General features: G+C 39.2%; 1 protein-coding gene and 1 non-coding gene across 2 annotated transcripts in view; both read right to left on the bottom strand.

Moving 5' to 3' along the window:
- Positions 1-24,779, bottom strand: part of aop (anterior open) — a 399,666-nt gene that overhangs the window by 178,154 nt on the left and 196,733 nt on the right. The gene's annotated exons all lie outside the window — the stretch shown is intronic.
- On the bottom strand, positions 8,883-9,001 carry LOC128693354 (5S ribosomal RNA). Its single transcript, XR_008407709.1, has one exon. It is a non-coding gene; the product is annotated as a 5S ribosomal RNA (ribosomal RNA).

Genomic DNA, 24,779 nt, shown 5'->3' on the forward strand with positions numbered 1-24,779 from the left:
ATTTGACTAAGTTGGTGCAAGTTGTGAAGGTTCTCTATATGTTCTCTAGCTCTGCAGTTTCGCTTGCCTTGAAGGGGGCTGTTAGTAAACAGAAATATTCCAACCTAGAGATAACAAGTGACTTAAAGAGCATCAATGGCTTATCTCTTTTTTTAAAGGTTCTAGTTATCCATCTTATCATTCTTCCATGCAGGAGTGATAACAGCAATGTTGTGATCCTTGAAAGCGAGATACTGATATTGTCACTCCCAGATCTCTCACATGAAACTTTCTCTTTAGTGATTGGAGTTTGTCTTGTAATCCAGGCCAGTATTTACTTTCTTATTTTTTCCATAGCCACTAAAATTTATCAATGAACATCATATTGTTGTCAGTGGCTCACCTGGAGTCTATCCGGAGGGTGTTTCGGGGGGTCAAGGCCCTCGCGGCCCGATCCATAACCAGGTCTCGCGGTGGAGCAGGGCTTGATCAATCAGGCTGTTACTGCTGGCCGCACGCAAACCGACGTACGAGCCATAGCCTGGCTGGTAGATACTGACTTTAGGTGCCTGTCCAACTCTCTCTTGAAGACAGCCAGAGGTCTATTGGTAATCCTCCTCATGTATGCTGGGAGGCAGTTGAAGAGTCTTAGGCCCCTGACATTTACTGGACGACTCAGTTTATATCAGCTTGGAGGTTCCTGTCTTTACTGGAGGTCACTCTAAATATAATTATGGTATCGACTACGAAGGACGATATGTTGCTGTGGTTTGTGTCGCTGTCTTTATCTGGTATGAGAAAGAGAGGTGAGGCGAGTACTGTGCCTTGGGGGACGTCTCAGCACAACAGTAGTGTACGTCTGAACACTGGTGTACGTTTCAGCACAACACTGGTGTACGTCTAAACACAATACTGGTGTACGTCTCAACACAACACTGGTGTTCGTAAGCAACCAAGAGGCTGGTGAGGGTGGTAAGGGCCGGTGGGATAGAGGGAGGGAGAGAGGGAGGGAAAAAGAGAGTGAGGGAGAGAGGTGAGGATCAATAGTCGGAAGTAACAGCAGGAAATGAACTCCACGAGGAGGAAGTGCGGCAGGAGGAAGAGACGGAGGTGGGAAGGGGAGGAGGAGGAAGAGGACGAGAAGAATAAGACAGACCTTGATAGAGGTGGGGTAAGAAGAGGAAAAAAAAGAGGAGGAGGATGTGTAGAAATGGGAGGAGACAGGAGAAAGAGGGAAAGAGGAAAAGAAATGGGAAGAGTAGGAGGAGGAAGGAAAGTGAACGAAGTCATGGAAAATAGTGATATAGTTGAATTATAAATGACTAGAAAGGGGGGAGAGAGAGAGAGAGAGAGAGAGAGAGAACCTTTGGTGCCATACCGTGGTTGAATTTTAGAAAAAAAAATATATTAGCTACTGTCAAGGTTATAGTGTTAAGGCAAATGAATTATAGACAGTAAAGCAGAAGAGTCTCTGCCTACTCTTCGAGCTTACATTTGTACAATAAACAGGAACTGAGAAACACACTGCTGTATTGAATGTGAGTAGTCACGAAAGCGCTTGGAATTTCACTACTCTTTCACAGTTGTTACTTTGCATATTTTAAAATCACCTGTTTATTGTGATCTTATTGCGCATATATAATATATATATATATATATATATATATATATATATATATATATATATATATATATATATATATATATATACACAAAACGAAAATCCAAGTGTTTCACAGACAGATTGGTCATAAAAGTGAACGACCAAAATTGAAGGTTAGTAGGAAACTTGTTGCTACACTGAACAACATTAAATTTGTTACTGTGGTAAAGGTTTGTGTTTTACACTAATTCCAGTTGATTGGTTTTGAATCTGAAATCAAAATTAACCGAACATGTAAAATTTTCTTGTTACAGAAACAATGGAAAATAATGTTTTTGTGTGTATTTTCTATTGTGGTGACGATGATTGAACATCATGCGCGTGCGTCAGTTGCACAACTATGCAATATGCTTGATATTTTTTTGGAGAAATAATGCCTAATTTTTTTGGTAACTGAGAATCTTGACGTGCTTTGTCAATTCTGACTTCGGATTTGGAATCCGTATACTCATCTTGATACAGGACACATATTTACCTCAGTAGCAGACAATGTTTTTCTCGGTATAGTAATGTATCGTCTTGTAGATAACCAGGTATCACTCTCCCTCGTACAATAACAGTTGTACAACAAAAAATCAGCATCACTAATACTGGAATCTCTCAGAACTATTGTAGAGTACAATTCTAATTATGCTGCCAATTTTAGAGTAACTGAAATTACGTGTGAAGATTGTGTATCATCGCTGATAGATTTTCAGTTACAGTTTTAGTTTGGTAAAACAGTAAAAATGTTGAAAGATTTTAAAAAAGCAACAATATAATGAACCTCTAAGAATTACTCTTGGCCACTTGCTTGTTCTTTGTGTTTACCTAATTTAAAAAAAAAATACCTTTTTTTTATCTTAAGTTTACAAGTAAAAGAATATTATTAAAGGAAAATATGACTATTGATGAAACCACTAAAGTACTTAATATGAAGAAAGAATGAGGTATTTCTAGTGCTGACGAGAGACAACGTTAAGTTAATCTTATGACAGGACTGGTGCTTCTCCGCGGTGGTCAACCACCTTCCTCTTCCCGACCTGTCTCTATTCTGCTTTCTTATTGAGCATTTGTAACGTGATAATGATCCTGGATGGGTTGAAACGTCGTCTGAACTTGTTTCAGCCATGGTATTTTGATGAATAAGAAATATGCAACGCCCCTGAGTGTGTTCAGAAACGTATCTCCTGCACAGCAGACTTTATTAATCTAATACAAAGGCATAAAGATGGAGATATATACTGAAGCGAGAGGAGAAGTGTAGCATTTGAAGACATCATCACTTGGGGGCGGAAGCCCACTAGTGGAAATAAGTCATGCCCGTAAGATGAACCATTGATTACCAATAAGGTCCTGGTCACAAGTGATCAAGTCTTCAACTTCTGCATCTCAACTTCTGCCACTCCATTACTAAATCTGAGGCGTATTTTAAAGGCATAACCCACTTCCAGTGATATGCCTTACCCACGTATGACGATATCTTCGACTGCTGCACTTCTCCTTTTGCTTCTGTACATGTCTCCAGTCTCATGCCAGAATTAGTAGCTGACAAAGTGCTGCGGTTGACAGTGGAATAGTAGTAATGGTGGTAGTAGTAGTAGTGGTGGTAGTAGTAGTAGTGCTGCCTCAGAATCTGAAGTTGTAGTCCTTGTCTTGCATCCAGTTTTCCTTTTTCTATCAAATATGGCATTTTATTTGTTCCTTACTGTTTGAGGCTGGCACTGTGCCAGAGGGAGTGGAGGCGAAGAGACAACTTGCTGCATTACAATCCTTGAGTTAACTATCTAGAAAGTAGTGTAAGTGGTCAGACTATTGTTAGCCCTCTAAGTATGGCCTCTGCGGAGTGTAAGGTCTCCTGTTATCTTTCCCATTCTCTCTCTCTCTCTCTCTCTCTCTCTCTCTCTCTCTCTCTATCCACTCACATTCTTCTAGGAACTAAAGATTTTACTGCTGAAAAAAGTTTGTTAATTTAGAGAGTTTATCGTCCTCAGTGGAGCATCCCCTTTCCTCTCCTGTCTTTCCTGCTTCTCCTCTCCTTCCTATCTCCTCTGCTTCTTCCCTCTCCTCTCCTTCCTGTCTCTCTTCTTCCTGCCTCTCCTCTTCATTTTTTTCTCATTTTTAAGGGGGTTTAACGTATTTGCCAAGTTCGGCTTACACACACACACACACACACACACACACACACACACACACACACACACACACACACACACACACACACACACACACACAGATATATATATATATATATATATATATATATATATATATCGTGCTGAATAAGTAAAACTTATGAATTTGGCTTAAATAGCAACACAATTCTTGCCGAACAGGGAAAGCGAAAATTTATGTATGCAATAATATCGCAAAATCACACTGAATGTAACAAAGAAAATATATTTCATTCTGTTGTCATTAAATTATTGTAAACTTGTATAAAATATATTTAGTTGGATTAGGCTAAATTAAATTGCGCTTGTTATAATAAAGTAAGTTTTCTAAGGTTCTTTTGGTAGAAAATCATTAATTTTTATGTTTACATACATGAAAAAAAATATCTTTAAATGTATAAGAGAAAATTTTAGAAAGTACTTAATTTTAAATGAATTCTTGCTAATTGATCAATTTCACACACGCACACACACACTATATATACATATATACATGTGTATATATATATATATATATATATATATATATATATATATATATATTCACAAGCATTAATCTCAGGTCGAAGAAGATTCGAACCTTCGTACCTTGGAACAAGGTACGCAGTGCTCTACCACCGTACCACACTGGTCCAAAATACCTTGGCGCCTAGCTAACGCTAGACGCTTTGGTCTAAGGCAGCCTGCGTACCTTGTTCCAAGGTGCGTAGGTTCGAATCTCCTTTGACCTGAGATTAATGTTTGTGAATATTTCGCCTGTTCTGCGAATATATTGACAGATGAATAGCCGAGTGGATGTATAACATCAATTATATTAAGAGTTCAGTTGTCAGGGTGTCAGATATGACGCATGTGTTGTGGCGGACCTGCGGTTTAATCCCTTCCATGGTTGTATTTATCGCTTCTTCACCGAGTGTAAACTCGTCAACAACAGTCGACACTGTATCATAAAGGTTAGCTGCACTTCCCTTGCATCAGAACATCTTCACCAGCATCAAGGCACACCAATTGAACGGTATTTTTTTTTATCACAAGTTTACGTGGCTGTGAAGTGACCATCACTTGTTAGACGATACTTTGATCAGGTAAGTTATTTTAGCTTTGGTCTGGTAAGTTAGCCATATTCTCACTTAGCTTTATAGCGGTCACATGGAGGGCGGGGGCTTGAGCTTGATGCAGTGTGCTTAAGAATTTCAAGATTAGCTTTACTAAATAACTATGCATATATTATTTTTTTTCTAAAGTGACTGTAGCGTCTTTGTGTTGTCTGGCGGTTAACGAACGGAGGGTCGAGTCTCCACCATTCCTTCTGCTGAATGGGCCACAGGGGTCCAGCGTGGAGGTAATAATAAAAATCAAAATAATAAAACAACAATAATAATTGTATAATAACAATAATAAAAGCCTTTGCCAGATTGTTTTTTTCATGCTTTTGTGAGAATTCGTAGATTTTGAAAAACAAGTGCTTATGAATCCTTATGAGTGAGTTTCATTCAGTGAAGGAAGCCTGATCAGTTAGCTGTTAATGTAATGATTCCAACAAGCAGTGTTCGGGAGAGATTCTTTTGTATGATGTAGTAGGTCAGGTATACCTTTGTGTAATACACTCAGAGATGACTTTTATCCCTGTGTCAGGGATTAAAGTGGCGTTCATGTTAGTGTAGTTGCGAAATACAGCTTTAATGTCGATTATCTTTAAATTTAACAACTAATTCAATTTGTATAGTAGGTTATATGCACCTACAGGTGTATATATTTTACCATGTATACACCGATTAATGTGTATGCACTATATGCGGTACATTAAGGTATGTGTATATACTCGAATACTTAGAGTTGTATATATTTTAGTGTATATACTGAGAGGTGTATATCTCACTGTGTATATGTACACTTGTATATATGTGAACTTGTATAAAATACATTTAGTTGGATTAGGCTAAATTAAATTGCGCTTGTTATAAGATTAGGTAAGTTTTCTAAGGTTCTTTTGGTACAAAATCATTAATTTTTATATTAACATACATGAAAAATTATGTCTTTAAAAGTATAAGAGAAAATTTTAGAAAGGACTTAATTTTAAATGAGTTCTTGTTCGTACACCTAGAGTTGTATATATTTTAGTGTGTATACACTGAGAGGTGTATATCTCACTGTATATATGTACACTTTTACTCTAATCCTTCTTGTAGATATTCAAGTATTCTTGATGTTAAGTGTATAGGAGAAAGACAACCGTAATGTTCCATATCCAGTAAGTAGGCTTGAACTCTGACGAACTCACCAGATAAAGCATCATTCCATTATGATCCAATGATGCCTAACCATTTATACCACTTTTGAAAATATTCAGATCTGTTAGCAGTGCGCTGAATTACACACCAAGTGTTGCAGAGCAAGTGTGAGACTCGGACCAAACTTTGGTTTAACAAGGATGGTGTTCCGGGGGTCTAGCCGTTGACCAGTCCTTGACCAGTCCTTGACCAGTCCTTGACCAGGACTAGAGGAAAATAGATACGAATGCATTCGCATTCACTACTAAGCTCTCCTGCTCATGTATACAGCCTCTCTATCATAAACATGCGTTTGGAATGATGAAGGTACAAGGACCGTGACGTCTTCAAGGTGTCCCAAGTGAATGCATTCACGACCATTTCCCTCTTGACTCCATCTCTTGTTTATGTTAGGTAAAGTTTGTCAGGAAACAGGACATGTGTTTCCTGATGCGGGTCTTGGTCATATGATGACCCGCACCTAGGAGCTTTTGGTCATCTGGCCGAAGCCTTCCACTGGCTTATCGGTTCTCCCCTTGATCAGTTATGATTATAACCATTAGATCTTTTTCTTTCATCTCTTAAGTGTGACACCTCAACCTATCTTCATGGTGTACCATGTGTTTTCTTACTCATTGATCAGCCCAGACAATAATGTAGTGTTTATTGTTGCATTTAACCACAACTGATTAACAGTAATGGGCGCAACGTTAAAATCAAGACGTTTTAATTAAGTCTGCTGAGGTCGCAACCAACCCTCACGTTAATGTCACGCCGTAAGTGTCAGTAGAAGTTCGAATTAGTTCTGTTTTTTCCTAATATATATCCATGCACGTGCTTCAATACATTATGACGATCTACACCCCCTTTGGACAAGCCAGTTGTCGCTGTAGCATGGGGGAAGAGCCTTCAGCTATACTATAACTATTTAAGCAAAAGTAGTTATAGAACCCACGTAGAATGTTGCAAGGTCTTCTGCTATCTGCCTTTTCCCTGTACGTTCTCTTCTCTCTCTTTCCATATCTTTCACTGATCCCGCCTCTGCTTCCCACACGGCAGACTTGCGTCTCTAGGGAGGTAAAGGTACGACGCGGGGAAGTGAGGTAATGTGGGGGGATGACGCACAACGCCCAGCCTACGCAGGGGTCCTGTAGTCCCCTTGACGTAAGAGCAAAGGGGAGGGGTGAGTAGGGAAAGAGGGCTGAGTGGTTAGGGGGGATAAGGGCAAAAGTTGATGGGGAAATCTGTAGTGGTTGGGGGATTGAGAAGGGAAGAGGTTAGGACTGAAAGGACGGGCAAGCGACAAGGGAAGTGAGATAGACAAGGAGGATAGAGGAAGGTGTGTGTGAAAGGATACTGGAGGATGGAAGGGGATAGGAGATTTGAGGATGGAAAGAGACAATAGGTGAAAGATTATTAAAAGGCTGGAAGGAAAAGGGTATTGAAGAAAGGCGGCGACTGACTGAGGATGCTGCAGTCGAGAATGAAGAAATAGAGATGGTAGAGGATGGGGAAGGGGAGGATGAAAATTCTTATATGGGTCATACAGGGTCCGGGAAATGGGAGACCATCAGGTCTAACCTGCCCTTCCCTTCAGACTGAGGGACTGACCCTCCTCACAACTACGTCTTCAAGGCTGATGGACGGATCACACCTTCACATCTCGAGTGCTTCTGCTGTGTATCTATATTTAGTCACCTATGAATGCAACTGATGAAGCCTACTGTGTAGGCTTCATCAGTTGCATAAATAAAGAACCCTGAAAAACTCATTTTTTTTTTTTAGGATATTCTAGGGAATTTACACAACGTATGATAATTGTACTTGTCTGTACCTGTGCCCAAATAAACCTACTTTCTTATACCTAACTGCTGCACATGTATCTTACACTCCTTCCTTGAATTGAAATCCCTTCACCAGCATGAAGGCATCACTCATCTTGAAGGATGGAGAAGCAGTCGAGAGAGAAACGGACGTAGCAGAAAATAAAGACATGTTCCGCCATTAACTCTTTATTGACAGGTAAAATGTTGATATAGATCAGTAATAATGTGTGTGGAAAAGTTCCCTTGTCATAATATTGTGTACTACACAATGTGATAAGAAGCAAATGGTGTATTTATCAACGTCATTTAATATTATTGCTGTTATTATTATTGCTATTATTATTCCTATTATTATTATTATTATTATTATTATTATTAATGTGAATATTTTATTATTATTGTGTTTATGGGGAACCGCTGAACCGCAGGGGTTATACGGCTCCTTGGGAACTGCAGGCAGTCGGACTCGATCCCATTAAGAGGAGGGGAGCTCTGATTCCTTGGATGTCAACCCTAGAAGGAAGACTGGGATGGATTGGTGAAGGTAGTTGTTGTAGAGGAAGGTAGTGGGAGAGGGGAAAGCCAGAGATGTGGTGGGAAAGGGGGAACTGGAGATGGAGGGGGGAGGGAATTCCTTACAGAGTCAAGCCAGCACTAACTGTAAAGGTCAGGCCTAGAAATATCCCCCGCAAATGACGTCACAGCTTCATGTTGTCCTACTCTAACAAATGTCAATTATTATTTAATGTCAGGCTCGATAGTGGGGGGAGAGAGAAAGGGAGAGTCTACCTGGAGGGCATTCCGGGGATCAACACCCCCGCGGCCCGGTCCACGACCAGGCCTCCCAGTGGATCAGGGCCTGATCAGCGAGGCTGTTACTGCTGGCCGCACACAATCCAACGTACGAACCACAGCCCGGCTGATCCGGCACCGTCTTTAGGTATCTGTCCAGCTCCCTCTTGAAGACAACCAGGAGTCTTAAGATTTTTGCCAACAGCATTTGGTGTTCCCAGGCGGTCACCCATCCAAGTACTAACCAAACCCAACATTGCTTAACTTCGATGATCGGACGAGAAGCGGTGCGTTCAACGTGGTATGGCCGAGGGTTGCGATAACATTAATTTAATAGAGATGTTCCATGTGATTTACAATAAAGTATTTGAAAATCAGTTAAAAACATGTGAAATGCTGTCACCTGACAGACACCGGTTTGTAATGTGTGTTTGTGTGGTGTGTGTGTGTGTGTGTGTGTGTGTGTGTGTGTGTGTGTGTGTGTGTGTGTGTGTGTGTGTGTGTGTGTGTGTGTGTGTGTGAGAGAGAGAGAGAGAGAGCATTGGAAGGGCAGATAGAAGAGGAAGAGTCCACACTTAGGTTACCTGACAAGAACTCTCTACTTCTATCTTGATTAAGTACCGTTTACTATTTTCTAGATGATTGAGGCAAGGACAGTAAAGCAAAGTCAGTCTCTCTCTCTCTCTCTCTCTCTCTCTCTCTCTCTCTCTCTCTCTCTCTCTCTCTCTTAGCCTTCCACTCCCGGCCTTTGCCAGCATAAAAGAGAAAAAACACCATACCACTTTTTTTTCTGCTAATGGTTATAATCATAACCATAATTTTTAAAGAGGGTGGACCGGTAAGCCAGCGGAAAGCCTCGGTCAGATGACCAAAAGCTCCAGCTGCCGGTCATCATATGACTAAGACCCACGCCAGGAAATACTTGTCCTGCTTCCCGACAAACCTTACCAACCCTAAACTAACCACGTTTGAAAAACGGCATGGACTTTATAATAGAGTACTAGTACCACAAGAGTATTAGTACTATTACCATCACAGCTGCTCATGTTACTCCACTGTCACTGTGTGTACCTGAATTCTTCTAGATACCTCTAGTTCTACATCTAGATGAGAGAGCGTCAGACGGACTGACTGACAGATACAAAAAGAAAAGAAAGGACTATATTTGGCAGCATTTCTAATAATTAATACGATGGTGGGTCCAGCGAGTCTCAGCAGCGTCGAGGAAAACAATGAAAACTAAACTTTTGCCGAGTGGAAAAAATGTCAGGTGAGGTAAGTGGACGTGGAGTTTTCTCAGCGCTGTTCCCTCTCTGCTACATGACACGTATATTATTCGATAAATAAGACACTTGTGCACCACTTGGCTATATTTATTAAGGAAATGTTTCACCAATTAGTGTAATAAATATTACTGGCGACGGTGGAAGACGTAGAAAAGTAGTTTGAGGTGATCAGTCCCTCAGCCTTGGTGAAACTGTTGGAGAGAGTGGAAGACATGAAGTAGTTAATCAGCCCCTGAACCTTGAAAGGTGGTGTTCGGTCCAGCAGTTTTAATGTCTCTGAAGTTAATGCCCGAAGTCGAGGACTTATGTACTGTTGACAGGAGAGAAGTCTAGTGATGGTGTCAGTGGTGGATGGAACAGACAAGTGGAAATAGGCTGTGCCTAACCTATTGCCTGTATGACCCGTAAAGGTCGTACAGCTCCTAGGGATTCAGAGGCAATTAGGTTTGATCCAAGGAAGAGAAGGGTAACTGTAATTTGTGGGTTCAAGAGCCCAATACGAGCATCAGCGCAGGCCCCTTAATGTGTTATTAAAGACGAGAGTTCTTAGCGTGCACTTTGCAAGCTAAGAGATGTTCTCTTCCCTTAGATCATAGCAAAGATTAACCTAGATTTTGCTTTAAGAAGACATGTCATTGTATAGGTGTATAATTGAATATTTTCCTAAATTCTTATTGAGCATAGAGAGTATTCATAAACTATGAATGATGACACACAAAATTGTTTATTTCTCAGGTGTCCTTAGGACCTGCCCCTCCTGGCCAAGGTTAAGTTCCAGCCATCGCGTGCAACTAATCTGTAAATTCAACTGCATAAAAAATTTTACAGCAGTGTTTGTTTCCCATACCTAGCTGTTTGTGACACTGGACCTTCCTAGTATCTACATATATATGTGCACACACAAAAAAAAAAAATAAATGAGTACCAAAGAAGATTCTATAATTTTTATTTTGTGCACCCCATATCTATCCTGTGGACGGTATCGCGAGAACAGTGGATACACAAAAGGCCTATAACCTGTGTCCCGTTATAAATCTACTTAAGCTTCTAGTTATATCCCTATGATATTCACAATTATTATTCAACAGACTGTCCCTAGTCATGGTCGTCCCCGCTGGCTGCCCTCCTAATAAACTTGACATTAATGTTGCCAGTCTGAAAGTGTAACTCGTGCTTCCTGATGACTTGCTACATATAAATAATGATAAATTGATGAATCTGTAACCTAAGGCAGGGTTAATTAGCACCTAATATACCTCAGCCTAACTGACAATAATACGACAGAGTATTCACAATAATAGTTTTACAAGTTTACCTGTTTGGAGAACTAATAACTGCCCTGATCAAAACTCTGATAAATGGTATTTATATAAAGTAGTGTCTACTACAAAACAAGTTAATTGTATAACCAACAGCACGTCACCACAAACTGTAGATTTTGATGCTCAGAAACATTGCCAATTACATTGGTTGAATAGCTCCTCGGTCGCTTCTGCACTTTGGTTAGTTTTACGTAGTAGTTATTTTGTTGGACTGATATAGCGCTGATACACCGTATCAGCTCGAATCATGTAATTGTCCACTCAGCTCTCTGTTTAAATACACGATGGACGTTGGCCTCTCCATCTCGCTAGACCAGCCTAGCCTGGACACGAAGCTAGTTAATCTCGGTTAATTAATATCGTTCTCAGAGGCAATGATCTTTTATTGTCCATTAATTCTTGGTATTCAGTCAAACATTATTTACACCTTTCTGAATTGATAACAAAACTAATCCCCTGATGAATGCTGCTGTTTACATTTTAAGTTCCACTCTCTTCCGTGAGCCGAGCGCTGTGGTTACAGTATTTTGATATTTTAATTATATATTAAAAATGTCTGTTTTAAAGTCTTAGTTGGAGATCTGAAAGATTTAACACCAAATTTATCACACATACATACCCAGACCTCTCGTACTACAAGTGATAATCTACATATTTGAACGTTTCCTGTTTTTCGGTCATTTCGTTTTCAGATATATTGTCTTTTTTTTCTAATTTGCTTATTTGTAGTTTAATGTGCGTGTTATGTAAGTTTGTGTAATCTACTCCAAAACTACTTTGTGTTTCCTGAGTAGCTAGTTTCTTGCGCTGCCGCACCTCATCTTGTGGGTGGGCGTATAAGAGGTCGTGATGGATCTTAGTCATGGTTACGGCGCTTAAGATACTACGGTCATTTCATGTATTGCAATTTCATCATATAGTTACTCTACCCAGCGCAATGTGTGGATACAGTCTGGAGAAAATTCGAGTTGCTTATCGTTAGTAAGTGAACCTAACCTGTAGAAAATAGCATTTGAAAATATGTATGAAGTGTTGAGAAATTTACGTTGGAAACTACGTAAGGAAAGTAATGTAGAAAAATTGAGGGTTAGTTTACATACCTTGGTGAAAATGGACTTTTAAAATGCCTTATCATGTATGACTAAGTTAATGGGAAATTAAATCTGTAGTGTATAAGATACCACAATGACGTTGATGATGGTTCATGAGTATACAATGAGTGTTTTGGTTGTGCGTCATGGCAGTGATGACAACAACAGCAAAACACACAGCAAACACTTAAGAGTCACCTACCCTGCCTTGTCACAACTAAATAAGTGTAAATAATAGAATTATAATTTTGAAGTAAAAATATCTCAGCTTGGGAAAATAAAAATATATTTGAAGGAGGGCGAGCACTATCAAGGACAATCGGGCAGAGGACAAATAACATGGAACATATTTTCCAGGTAGAGCGGTATCAGGTTGGCGCATGACGTAGGTGCTGACGTCACTGTCCCTACGGCAACCCGCCCTCGTCCTCCTCACGTTATTAGATCAAACGTCCACAAGCTCTCTTTTCCCTGCTGGTTCACACCTCTGCTCACCAGCCATGGTGATAAGGCCGCTCGAGCCTTCAACCATGGCAGGTGTAAACACCCGAAAACTACAATATTTGTAGTATATTCCAGGGTAAGCTCCAAAGCCGTAGGGGTCATACAGCGCCTTGGGAACAGGAGGTAATCAGGTTTGATCCTATATATAAATATATAAGATCAAACCTTGATCCAATTCCTTGGATCAGTAGCCCTTCACCGACATAAAAGCTCCCATTCCCTGAAGGGTCAAACACAAACTTCCACTTTATAAATTTGTTAGGTTTTAAGCCTATCGTTGGTATGAGGGGTCATGACGGTCACGAACGTCAAGACTACTGTAACCCCTAAAATAAGGATATTGTACACTGGGAAATGCACATCTGTGTACATACCCTGTAATTCAATACATAGGCAATCCTAGTTTGTCCGATAAGATACGCATTCTTATTGATTTATCTAATTGATGCACAGATTTTTAATACATCCTTGTAATATTTATATTTCTTAATTTTATTTATTATTATTATTATTATTATTATTATTATTATTTATTCCACGAAGCTGAATATACTGTTGGTTGAAGGCACTGAATTTGCACTTTCTGAAAAGGCATAGTATTAAGGGAGGGAGATATGACTGAGGTGTATAAATGAGAACTCTCGGAATAAATAAAGGAGTTATAAATAACATGCTGAAAATATCTAACAAAGACAGCAGTGGATTAAAGTTGAACAAATTTAGATTTAGAATGGATATAGAAAAAGCATTGGTATGGTAATAGAGATGTAGATGAGTGGAAGAAACTCCCAGGTAGCGTTGATGATGTTATAATTTTGGGTAGCGTGAAATAAAGGTTAGACAGGTACATGCGTAGGTGTGAATTGGATTCACCCTGCATGGGTTAGAAAGCCTAGGACACTGCGCCTCTGTTAATATATTTCAGCACAGGATATTTTTCATAACACATATTGTATACACGCCGAGAGGTGTGTGTCTCAGTGTATATGGATAAGTTCATTATTCTCTGTTTTATTGATTGAAGTATTCCTGACTGATGGTGAACAAGTGGGGTAGTATAACCAATCTAATTGGTTCTAGAACCACGTTTGTTATAGGGGTAATTGTTCCAGGCCCCCAAATACAACCACTTAACAATGAAAAATATAATATAAAATTGTAAAAAAAAAAAATGCACAAATGTGCATTTAAACTCCTGAAATAAAGAATACCATTAATACTTGTATACTTGTAATAAATTAGTAAAAGAAATACTGTATCCTACCTTGTGTTGTTGTGCACGCAGGACAGGAGGCAGAGCAGAGAATTAAAGGTTCGTTATGTAAATATTCGTTATATAAACCGTTCGTTATAACATATCCTACTGTATATACGAAACTTATATACACCGAGAGGTGTATATCGTGAGAGTTTATTTGAATGCCTATTTTAGGGATTCAAGTACGTTTGTTTGATGGTTCACAGGAGACTTGCAGCTTTAACGACCCTCGTATATTTAATAGGCTTTAAACCTAATAAACGAACCATCGGTATTTATAGACTGAGTTTACCTTGATCCCTATCTTACGTACTAAAGTATTCCTGACTGATGATGTACAGGTGATATGCAATCTTAATGACAGCGTACAATCGATAGGCTTTATACCTAGCAAACTAAATACTGTGTTGTTTAAACTGCTAAAATTTTATGATATTAATGATACATAAATGTTAAATGTATACATTACCTGTGCGTTATATGAAATGCAAAATTAAATAACTTGTTTCCAGCTCACGTTTCAAGGTCATATAAATATTTTTTAATACTCAAACCCTTTTTTATAATTTTGTAAGAATGTATTTATTGTTAGCGGAAGTAATGGGCGAATTACATTCAGGTGACTCAATTACATTAGCACTTCCAGTGAGAATATAATTACCTGAACTGCATGACCAAAATATGTAAATAAACATATATGAATTGACAACGACAGTTACAGTAATAATAAAGACTGACAATAACTTCATGTGCTGCAACTCGTATAACTGCAGTAAATAACCTAACTGCAGTAAATAAGAGTCCATCTTCCTGCCTGTGCTTTACATCCCGCAACACTAGAATACTGAACACCAGTGTTTAGGTTGGAGGGACTGATTATCTCGTCTTCCACTCTCTTCTGTATATAGTTCTTCAAAACTGAGGGACTGATTACGTCATCTTTCACTGTCTTCGGATATCAACTCTGTATTGAATTCGTAAAGCCGCCATTGGTAAAACGTCTTCAAATACCTATGTATTGCAGATGTCTAATTCCTCAGGAAAGGATGACCTCAGGATAGCAATATAACTTAAGGATAGTAGAATGACTTCAGGATAGTAAAATTAGGTTAATAGGAAGCCCTGGGGATAGTAAGATACACTACTATCCCACAAAGTTGCAGCCTCTTTGCACACTTTCCTATAATTCGTGAATCAATGAAGCTACTTCCTGCAGGTGAGCTGGACCCAAATTTTTTGCATAAGTTTATTACACTAGTGGAAAAAAGGAGAAATTATACACTCATTTTCTTAGACTGCCATTATTAGCCCCCATTGGCATAAAACAGTATACAAGAAGTCTTCACTTATACTACAGTTGTGAGCCAATTTAAGAGTTTATCCCCTTAGTTTTTATTATAATAATTAAGATCTTATCATTTAGTAGTTTTGAATCAGGGACATATTGAATCGGAGCCACTAGTGAATTCTTGAGACGGAATGAGTGTCTGCAATGCCTTTATAACCTCAACACCTCCATACATTGTGTCTAGGCTTATCAGAATTCACTTTCAATATCTCGTGACAATTCTGAGCCAATCGTAGCTGTCCTAGCCACAACATCATGTGATCTGCACGCGCCCTGGTCACATATGTCCACCACTGAGCCAGGCAAGCTGCTGAAAGCGGCGACTAAAGCAATATTAAATGGCTCGAGTATCCTTTGTTTAATTAACTGGTTCGAGTATCTTTTGCTTAATTAACTGGTTCGAGTATCTTTTGCTTAACTGGTTCGAGTATCCTTTGTTTAATTAACTGGTTCGAGTATCCTTTGTTTAATTAGCGGGTTCGAGTATCCTTTGTTTAATTAGCGGGTTCGAGTATCCTTTGTTTAATTAACTGGCTCGAGTATCCTTTGTTTAATTAACTGGTTCGAGTATCTTTTGCTTAACTGGTTCGAGTATCCTTTGTTTAATTAACTGGTTCGAGTATCTTTTGCTTAACTGGTTCGAGTATCCTTTGTTTAATTAGCGGGTTCGAGTATCCTTTGTTTAATTAACTGGCTCGAGTATCCTTTGTTTAATTAACTGGTTCGAGTATCTTTTGCTTAACTGGTTCGAGTATCCTTTAATTAACTGGTTCGAGTATCCTTTGTTTAATTAACTGGTTCGAGTATCCTTTGTTTAATTAACTGGTTCGAGTATCTTTTGCTTAACTGGTTCGAGTATCCTTTGTTTAATTAACTGGTTCGAGTATCCTTTGTTTAATTAACTGGTTCGAGTATCCTTTGTTTAATTAACTGGTTCGAGTATCCTTTGTTTAATTAACTGGTTTGAATATCCTTCGTTTAATTAACTGGTTTGAGTATTCTGTTTAATTAACTGGTTTGAGTATTCTGTTTAATTAACTGGTTTGAGTATTCTGTTTAATTAACTGGTTTGAATATCCTTTGTTTAATTTACTGAAACGTTGGAGTATCCTTTGTTTAAGCGGTTCGAGTATTCTTAGTTTAATTAAGTGGTTCGAATATTCTTTAATTAACTGGTTCGAATATCCCTTGTTTAGTTAACTGGTTCGATTATCCTTTGTTTAATTAACTGGTTCGAGTATCTTCTGTTTTGTTTAAGCTCAGGGGATTATAAGGGAAAATAATGCCAACGTATCTCACAGGGGATTATAACGGAGAATAATACAACGTATCTCACATCACAACCTCAGGATAGTGGAATGACCTCAGTATAGAATAACTTAGGATAAGATGAATTTAGCATGGAACAAAATAGAATAGCGTGGCAGCTTGAAATTTTTGTATGTTAAACTTCAGTTTTTAAATCAATACCTTTACATCACTATTATTGATGTCAGATCCGGTTACATCACACATGCCTAGAAGTGGAGGCAGGGCAGAGTGACAGTGGTATATTTATCTTATTTTCTTGGTGATGATTCCTGGAATTATTACCAGTTGACGGCCTGATCAGTCAGGCTGTTTGGTACTCTCTGATCGCACTCCAATGATAGGCATCATAGCCCAGGAGCTAAATCCTTTTATATATGAAGAGAGGGTATTGAAAATCTTGAACCCTTGTTGTTGAATATGACACATGTACAACACTAGGTATCTTTATTGACGAATACAGGCAAAAAGCCTTCGTCGATAAAGATACCTAATGTGTACGTTGTTACTCATTAACCTGTCGGTATTGTATGCCATATTTAATACCATACTTGTCTACCACAACAACTTTAACAGTAGTCCTCAGCAACTCTGTTGTTAATAACTTCCACTAGTGGTCCAGTTCACCAGTGACTTCATCTCCAGACTGCTATACCTCACTTAACGTTTATAAGTCTGACCTTGTGAATTTGCTTCAGGCTAAGAGTCTGATTATCACTGGTCAACAATTTTTGAAAAATTGTATGTTTCTTAAATGAGATTAGGTAATTCTTGTGTATATTCGTGTCCTGAATCCAAATATCGCCTTGAAAAATGCTTATTGGCTATAGGTTTAAAGATACGAAACAAAATATTTGATTATTTTATTATAACGTACAATATGTGTCAGTATGTTTTAAACACTAATCCGTACCTACTCTCTGCCTTGTTGCTTGACGCTTATAGTAGGCTCAAGAATCATCTCTTGCCAATATCCAGCAATAGTCTGCAAGCATTCTTGTGTCCCATTTGTCCTGGTACCATTTTTCCCATGGTTGAAATATCTTGGTGAAACCTTTCACCATGTTCATCACTAACTGCCCCACAGTTCGCTGGAAAAAGTCTAAATGCGAGTCCAAAAAGTGGATTTTAAGTGACATGTTACATCCCATGTTCTTGTAAGCCTTGATGAGGTTTTCCACCAATTCTTCATAGTTGACTTCCCTTCTGTTTCCGAGAAATCCCTTCGCCACTAACCTGAATGCTTCCCAAGCAGCTTCTCCCCATGAAGGTCTGATTCAAAGTCACCATCTTTAAAAAGCTCTCGAATCTGAGGACCGTTGAAGACTCCCTCTATTTAGCGTCACTCAGTGAGGGGAATTTTTATGTTAAATACTTGAATCCCTGACCGGATTTGTCCATAGCTTTTACAGAGTTTTTCATGAGCCCCAGTTTTGTGTGTAGTGGTGGTAGCAAAATTTTGTTTAGTTCAATGAGAGGTGGATGTTGAACATTTTTCTTAGGCTCCAATGATTGATGAGGTGGTCAGTCTCTCCTGATGTAGTGGGAACCTCTTGCACAGCTGTCCCATTCACATAGAAAGCAGCGGTACTTGGTGTATCTGCCCTGCAAGTCCATCACAGAAGCAACAACCTAAGAAAATCACTTACCTTTCACCTCAGAATATAAACTTGCACAGCACAACCACCTTCTATGACTGCTGGAACAATAATGGATGGCAGTGAGATTGTGAGTGTGGTAAGAAACACACTGCCATAAGCTTGTTGGAACCTGTTGTGAGACGTAGGTGTATCTTGAAAAGTAGAGCTAACAAACAATTTTAACCATGATATTCATTATCAGTGACCTAAAATTAGTTGGAAATTCCTACTCTGGTCTCGGAAGCATTTTGGTTGTTGACCAGTGTTATCTTACACTAATACTGAGGGACCGATTACCTCATGCTACCTCTTCACTTCACTTACAGTCTTTAGGACTATAATTCATCCCTGCATTCGACTGATGAAGCCTACAGCGCAGGCAACACGTTTCATCCATAAAGATACCAAGTGCGAAGGTAAATGGTATAAAATACCGACACGATGGAACGATATGAAGAAGGCTTTACACGTTTTGCACCGAAACTCCTACAGTCATTTAATTAATTACAAAGACGCACGACTCATCACCAAGGAAGAAGACACCCAGAGGTGCAGGATCATTGAATCATCGCTTATCAGTATCAACCATTTTATCCAGAGCAACGGCTTCTACAACGTAGATGACCAAAAGCGCCGGTGGTGGGACATCGTATAACTAAAAACCGCGTTATAACACACTTCCCGTTTCCTGACGAATCTTACCTAACCTAACCTATCCTCTCTCCCCGGGTAAATCTGCTTGTGACTTGAAGTCAGTTGTGTGGGCGAAACGTTGTCCGTAAAGACTCATTTTACTGCATTCATGTGTTTTTTTTCAGAATTACCCAATGTTGTGCATGTGTGTTAGTCACCAGCTCGTCGATATTGTGCCTCTTATAAAATGATTGCATCATTTATGCTTAATGGGTTTTCTCCTAAGGTATTTATTGCACTCTTGTTTTTCAGTGGGGTATTTTAAACTGTGTACGTAAGATTTTATCTAAAACAGTCCACGAATGGTTTTACAAACCTTGGCTTCTGCTCTTCTAGTTTTAGATTTGTAATTAAACCCTCCATCTTTTTCTGTGTGAATTATATATATATATACTTTCTTTCCTGACATTGTTAGATTCCTGCAGTTTCAGATTCCCTACGCATATAATAAATTTTCCTTTAACTTCAGGAAGTACTTTTTAAGGGATTTTAGGCATTCCAGTAATTTGGGTGTTTGAGCAAGTATGAACAGTGAAATTTCTATATATGTTCTCCAGATTTTTAATTTTATCTGCCTTAAAGGAAGGTATCTAGTGAGCAAACGTATTATTATTGGCTGGACATTGCTGGCTTTAAAAATCTACCTTGTCCATAATTACTATCACAATTGTCCTCAAAGATTTGTTAAGTTATACCGTGAATTAAGGAAAGATCTTGGACTTCACCTTACGATACAAAGCAAATGCGATAGTAATTATGGACAAGGTAGATTATAAGGGAAAAATAAACATGATATTAGGAGACAGGGAAACTCACGCGCCTCTTAAAGATTTGTATCTATTCAGTGGATATAGTAACAATACTGTGTTATTCTCGCAAGCTCTTCCAAGACTGCTATCCCTTGGTCTCTTTATAACTCGTATGCTCTATCGTGCCGATTGCATCGTGCACTCTATTCGAGGTTATTGCTCTCCAGTTCTCCAGAGAGTAGTAGATGACGTTTGTTCTCGTTGTGTGTGTAGATAAATGGTTCAGAGAACCAACAAGTTGATAAATTAGACACGTGCGACACTTGGGTATCTTTATTTTAGAAACGTTTCGCCACACAGTGGATTCACCAGTCCAATACAAAGAAGAATGGTGAAGATCAGAAGTTTGAGGTAATCAGTCCCTCAGCCTCCAGGTTGAGGGACTCATTACTTCAAACTCCTTCTGATCTTCATTCTTCTTTGTATTGGACTGAGAAGGCCACTGTGTGGCGAAACATTTTGACAATAAAGATACCCAAATGTCACAAATGTGTTCTCGTTATCCACTATAATGTTTAGTAGTTCTCTACAAGACGTGTATTATATCAGTCTGGAGGTTTGTCGCATCCTCCACGAGTATGATAACCTTAAGATAGTAGGAGGATCTTAAGAGGAAGAGCTTAAACTGGGGTGAACTTAAGATAGAAGGATGGCCTTGAAGAAACTAGGATGAACTTAAGATAGCTGAATGATCTTAAGACGGTAGGATGATCTTAAGATAGTAAGAAAATATAGCCGGATAGCTTTAAGATAGAGAATATTACTTTAAGACAGCCACATAGCTTTAAGACAGTGGGTAATATTACGAAGATAAAGACAGCGGGATAACCGTAAGATAATATGGGAATAATGAGTGAGAAATGACAGCGATAGAAAGTAGTAACTTGATAGTGTCATGGTTTCTCTCTCTCTCTCTCTCTCTCCTTCATATTTGCCTTTCCATACCTCCACTCCTCTTTCATCACGGCACTCCTTCCTATGTATTCTCTTTTTTTCATTGTCCCCCGCCCTCTCCCCTCTTCCATCTTTCCCTTCTTCCTTCCGGCTTTCTCCTTTTGCTTCCTTTTCCTCCTCACTTGCCTCCACCCTTGTACTCCTTTTTCCTCTTTTCACTCACCACTTCATTTTCCTCACTACTCTCTGTTGTTCCCTCTCTCTTTCACTTCACTACTCTGTTGTTCCCTCTCTCCTTCACTACTCTGTTGTTCCCTCTCTCCTTCACTACTCTGTTGTTCCCTCTCTCCTTCACTACTCTGTTGTTCCCTCTCTCCTTCACTACTCTGTTGTTCCCTCTCTCCTTCACTACTCTGTTGTTCCCTCTCCTTCACTACCCTCCGTTGTTCCCTCTCCTTCATTACCCTCCGTTGTTCCCACTCTTTCACTAATCTGTTGTTCCCTCTCTCCTTTACTGCTCTGTTGTTCCCTCTCTCTCCGTCACTACTCTCTGTTGTTCCCTCTCTTAGCAATATGCTGAGGATATAAGAACGTGCGTGAGCTTGTTAGATAGGAGTAAATGGAGACAAATGGTTTTTAGGACTTGATGTGCTGTTGGAGTGTAAGCAAGGTAACATTTATGAAGGGATTCAGGGAAACCGGCAGGCCGGACTTGATTCCTGGAGATGGCAAGTAAAGTGTCTGCACTCTGAATGAGGGGTGTTAATGTTGCAGTTTTATAACTGTAGTGTAAGCATCCCTCTGGCAAGACAGTGATGGAGTGAATGATGATGAGAGTTTTTCTTTTTCGGGCCACTCTGCCTTGGTGGGAAACGGTCGATGTGTTAAAAAAAAAAAAAAGAATATAAGGAACAAAGCAGCAGGCCTACTGGCCCATGCGAGGCAGGTCCAAATCACCTCCCGGCTTAGACCAATGACCCACCTAGTCAGGTAAGGTCACATCCACTTAAGGAAAGAGCACGACATCAGACGTATTAGCACAAGCTAGTGAGGTCCAACTCACACCCACCCACACCCACTCATGCATTTAACCAACCTATTTTTAAAACTACACAAGGTCTTAGCTTTATGACGGTTCTTGGGCATTTGTTCCACTCATCCACAACTCTGTTATCAAACCAGTGCCTTTCTGAATCTGAATTTTTCCAACTTAAAACCATTGCTGCGAGTCCTGTCTTGGCTAGATATTTTTAGCACGCTATTTACATCCCCTTAATTTATTCCTGTTTTCCATTTATGCACCTCAGTCATATTCCCCCTAATTCTACGCCTTTCTAGAGAGTGCAGATTCAGGGCCCTCAGTCTATTCTCATAGGGAAGATTTCTGATACATGGGACCAACTTTGTCATACTCCTTTGTACGTTTTCCAGTGCATTTATATCCATTCTGTAATACGGTGACCAGAACTATGCAGCATAATCTAAATGGGGCCTAATCAAAGATATGTAGAGTTGAACAACCTGAGGACTCCTACTATTTATGCTTCTCGATATGAAGCTAAGGATTCTGTTCGCTTTATTGCGAACACTTGTGCACTGTTGTCATGGTTTTAGATTACTGCTAACCAGGACTCCCAAATCCTTTTCGCAATCAGTAATATTAAGATCTACATTATTTAGTTTATATGTGCATGGGTATTTTCTTGTCCAGTGTTTAGAACTTTGCATTTGTCTATATTAAACTGCATCTGCCACTTCACCGACCACTGCATCAGACTATTCAAATCTTCTTGGATTTGTAGATGAATGGTTCAGAGAACCGACATGTTGATAAATTAGACACATGTGCAACTCTTGGGTATCTTTATTGAGGAAACGTTTCGCCACACAGTGGCTTCATCAGTCCACACAAAGGAGAATCTTGAAGAACAGGAGGAGAATGAGGTAATCAGTCCCTCAACCTTGAGTCGATGTGGTCAGTCCATCAATCTTGAATAGATTTAAGATTGATGGACTGACCACATCGACTCAAGGTTGAGGGACTGATTACCTCATTCTCCTCCTGTTCTTCAAGATTCTCCTTTGTGTGGACTGATGAAGCCACTGTGTGTCGAAACGTTTCCTCAATAAAGATACCCAAGAGTTGCACATGTGTCTAATTTATCTTCTTGGATTGCTCTAATGTCCTCTTAAGAATGAACTGGATGGCCTATTTTCGTGTCATCAGCAAACTTATTTATGTCGCTATTTATTCTCTCATCAATGTCGTTTATATAAATTGTGAACAACAAAGGGCCCAACACTGACCCCTGTGGAACACCACTCGTGACGTGCCCCCGTTCAAATTTCTCCCAGTTGATACAAACTCTTTACTGCCTATCTGTCAACCATGCCTCTACCCAGGAAAACATTTCTCCTATTCCATGTGCCTAAATTTTCCACATTAGTCTCTGATATGGAACTGTCAAAAGCCTTACTGAGTCCATATACACAATATCATATTCATTGTCATGATCTACCTCCTCAAATACCTTGGTGAAAAAGTTAGTAAATTCGTAAGGCATGAACGTCCCTTTGTAAAACCATGCTGAGATTCATTTATCAATTTATGTTTTTCTAGATGGCTACGAATTGCCTCGGCAATTATTAATTCCATAAATTTTCCCACTATGAAGGTAAGGCTTATTGGTCTATTCGAAGCTAAGGACCTGTCTCCTGCTTTGTAAATAGGTATTGCATTTACCATTTTCCACTTGGCTGGCACTATACCAGTTTGTAGTGATATGTTGAAAAGATTAACCAAAGGTTTTCTAAGCTCATTATATTCCTTTGAAACCCTTGCAAACAGTTCTTCAGGGCCTGGGGATCTGTTCGATTTTAATTTCTCTATTTGTCTGAGGACCATGTCACTAGTTTCCCCCAATCATGCATAGTTTATTCATCCTGTTCTACATAATTTATCATTTCTGGAATTTCGCTAGTATCTTAGCTTTAGGAAGGATATAGGAAATCAATGATTTGGCAGTAGGGTTGTGGATGAGCCGGACAAACTCCTCGGTAGCGTCATTGAAGCGAGAAATTTAGATAGGTTATACAGACACTTCAGTGGTGTGAGTGGATGTACCTTAGACCTGCCTTGCATGGGCCAGTAAACCTGCTGCAGTAAAAACAAGAACAAGAACAAAGAAAAGCTGCAATAGGCCTATTGGCCCATGGTAGGCAGGTCTAACCGCGCCACTCTCACCCCCTCATAAGGGCACAACAGAACATAAAACTGGAGGAACACTGCAGTAGACCCATTGGCTCTGCTAAGCAAGTCCATCTCACACCCACTCATGCATCTATACAACTTAGTTGTAAAGGTATCCAAGGTTCTCGTACCTTATTCGGCACGACATATATAATGTCATGCCGAATAGGTAAAGCTTGGGATTTTGGCTTTATTAGCAACGCTCTTCTTGCTGAATAAGGCAAGCGAAAATTTGTGTGTGTGTGCAATAATTTCGCAAAAATCATTCTGAACCTAACGATAAAAATATATTTCATTGTGTATATTATTAAATTATTGTAAACTTACCTAAAATATATTTAGTTGGATTATGCTAAATTAAATTGAGCTTGTTATAATAAGGTTAGGTAAGTTTTCTAAGGTACTTTTGGTACAAAATTATTAATTTTCACATTACATAAATGAAAAAAAAAATTCTTTAAACGTACAAGAGAAAATTTTAGAAAGGACTGAATTTTAAACGAGTTCTTGCTAATTGACCAGTTTTACCTATTCGTCACGACATATATATAATTCTTAACAATAATATAAATAAATTCTATACTCCGAAGCTACATTGGAAAATAGGAGTATGTGGAGACATTGTACTTGATTCCTTACACTTCTTGGCCCTGGTAACCTAGCAGTAACTAGGTACTAGTGTGTCAGTGG

The sequence above is a fragment of the Cherax quadricarinatus genome, chromosome 28 (genome assembly GCF_038502225.1).
Source record: "Cherax quadricarinatus isolate ZL_2023a chromosome 28, ASM3850222v1, whole genome shotgun sequence".
NCBI lineage: Eukaryota > Metazoa > Arthropoda > Malacostraca > Decapoda > Parastacidae > Cherax > Cherax quadricarinatus.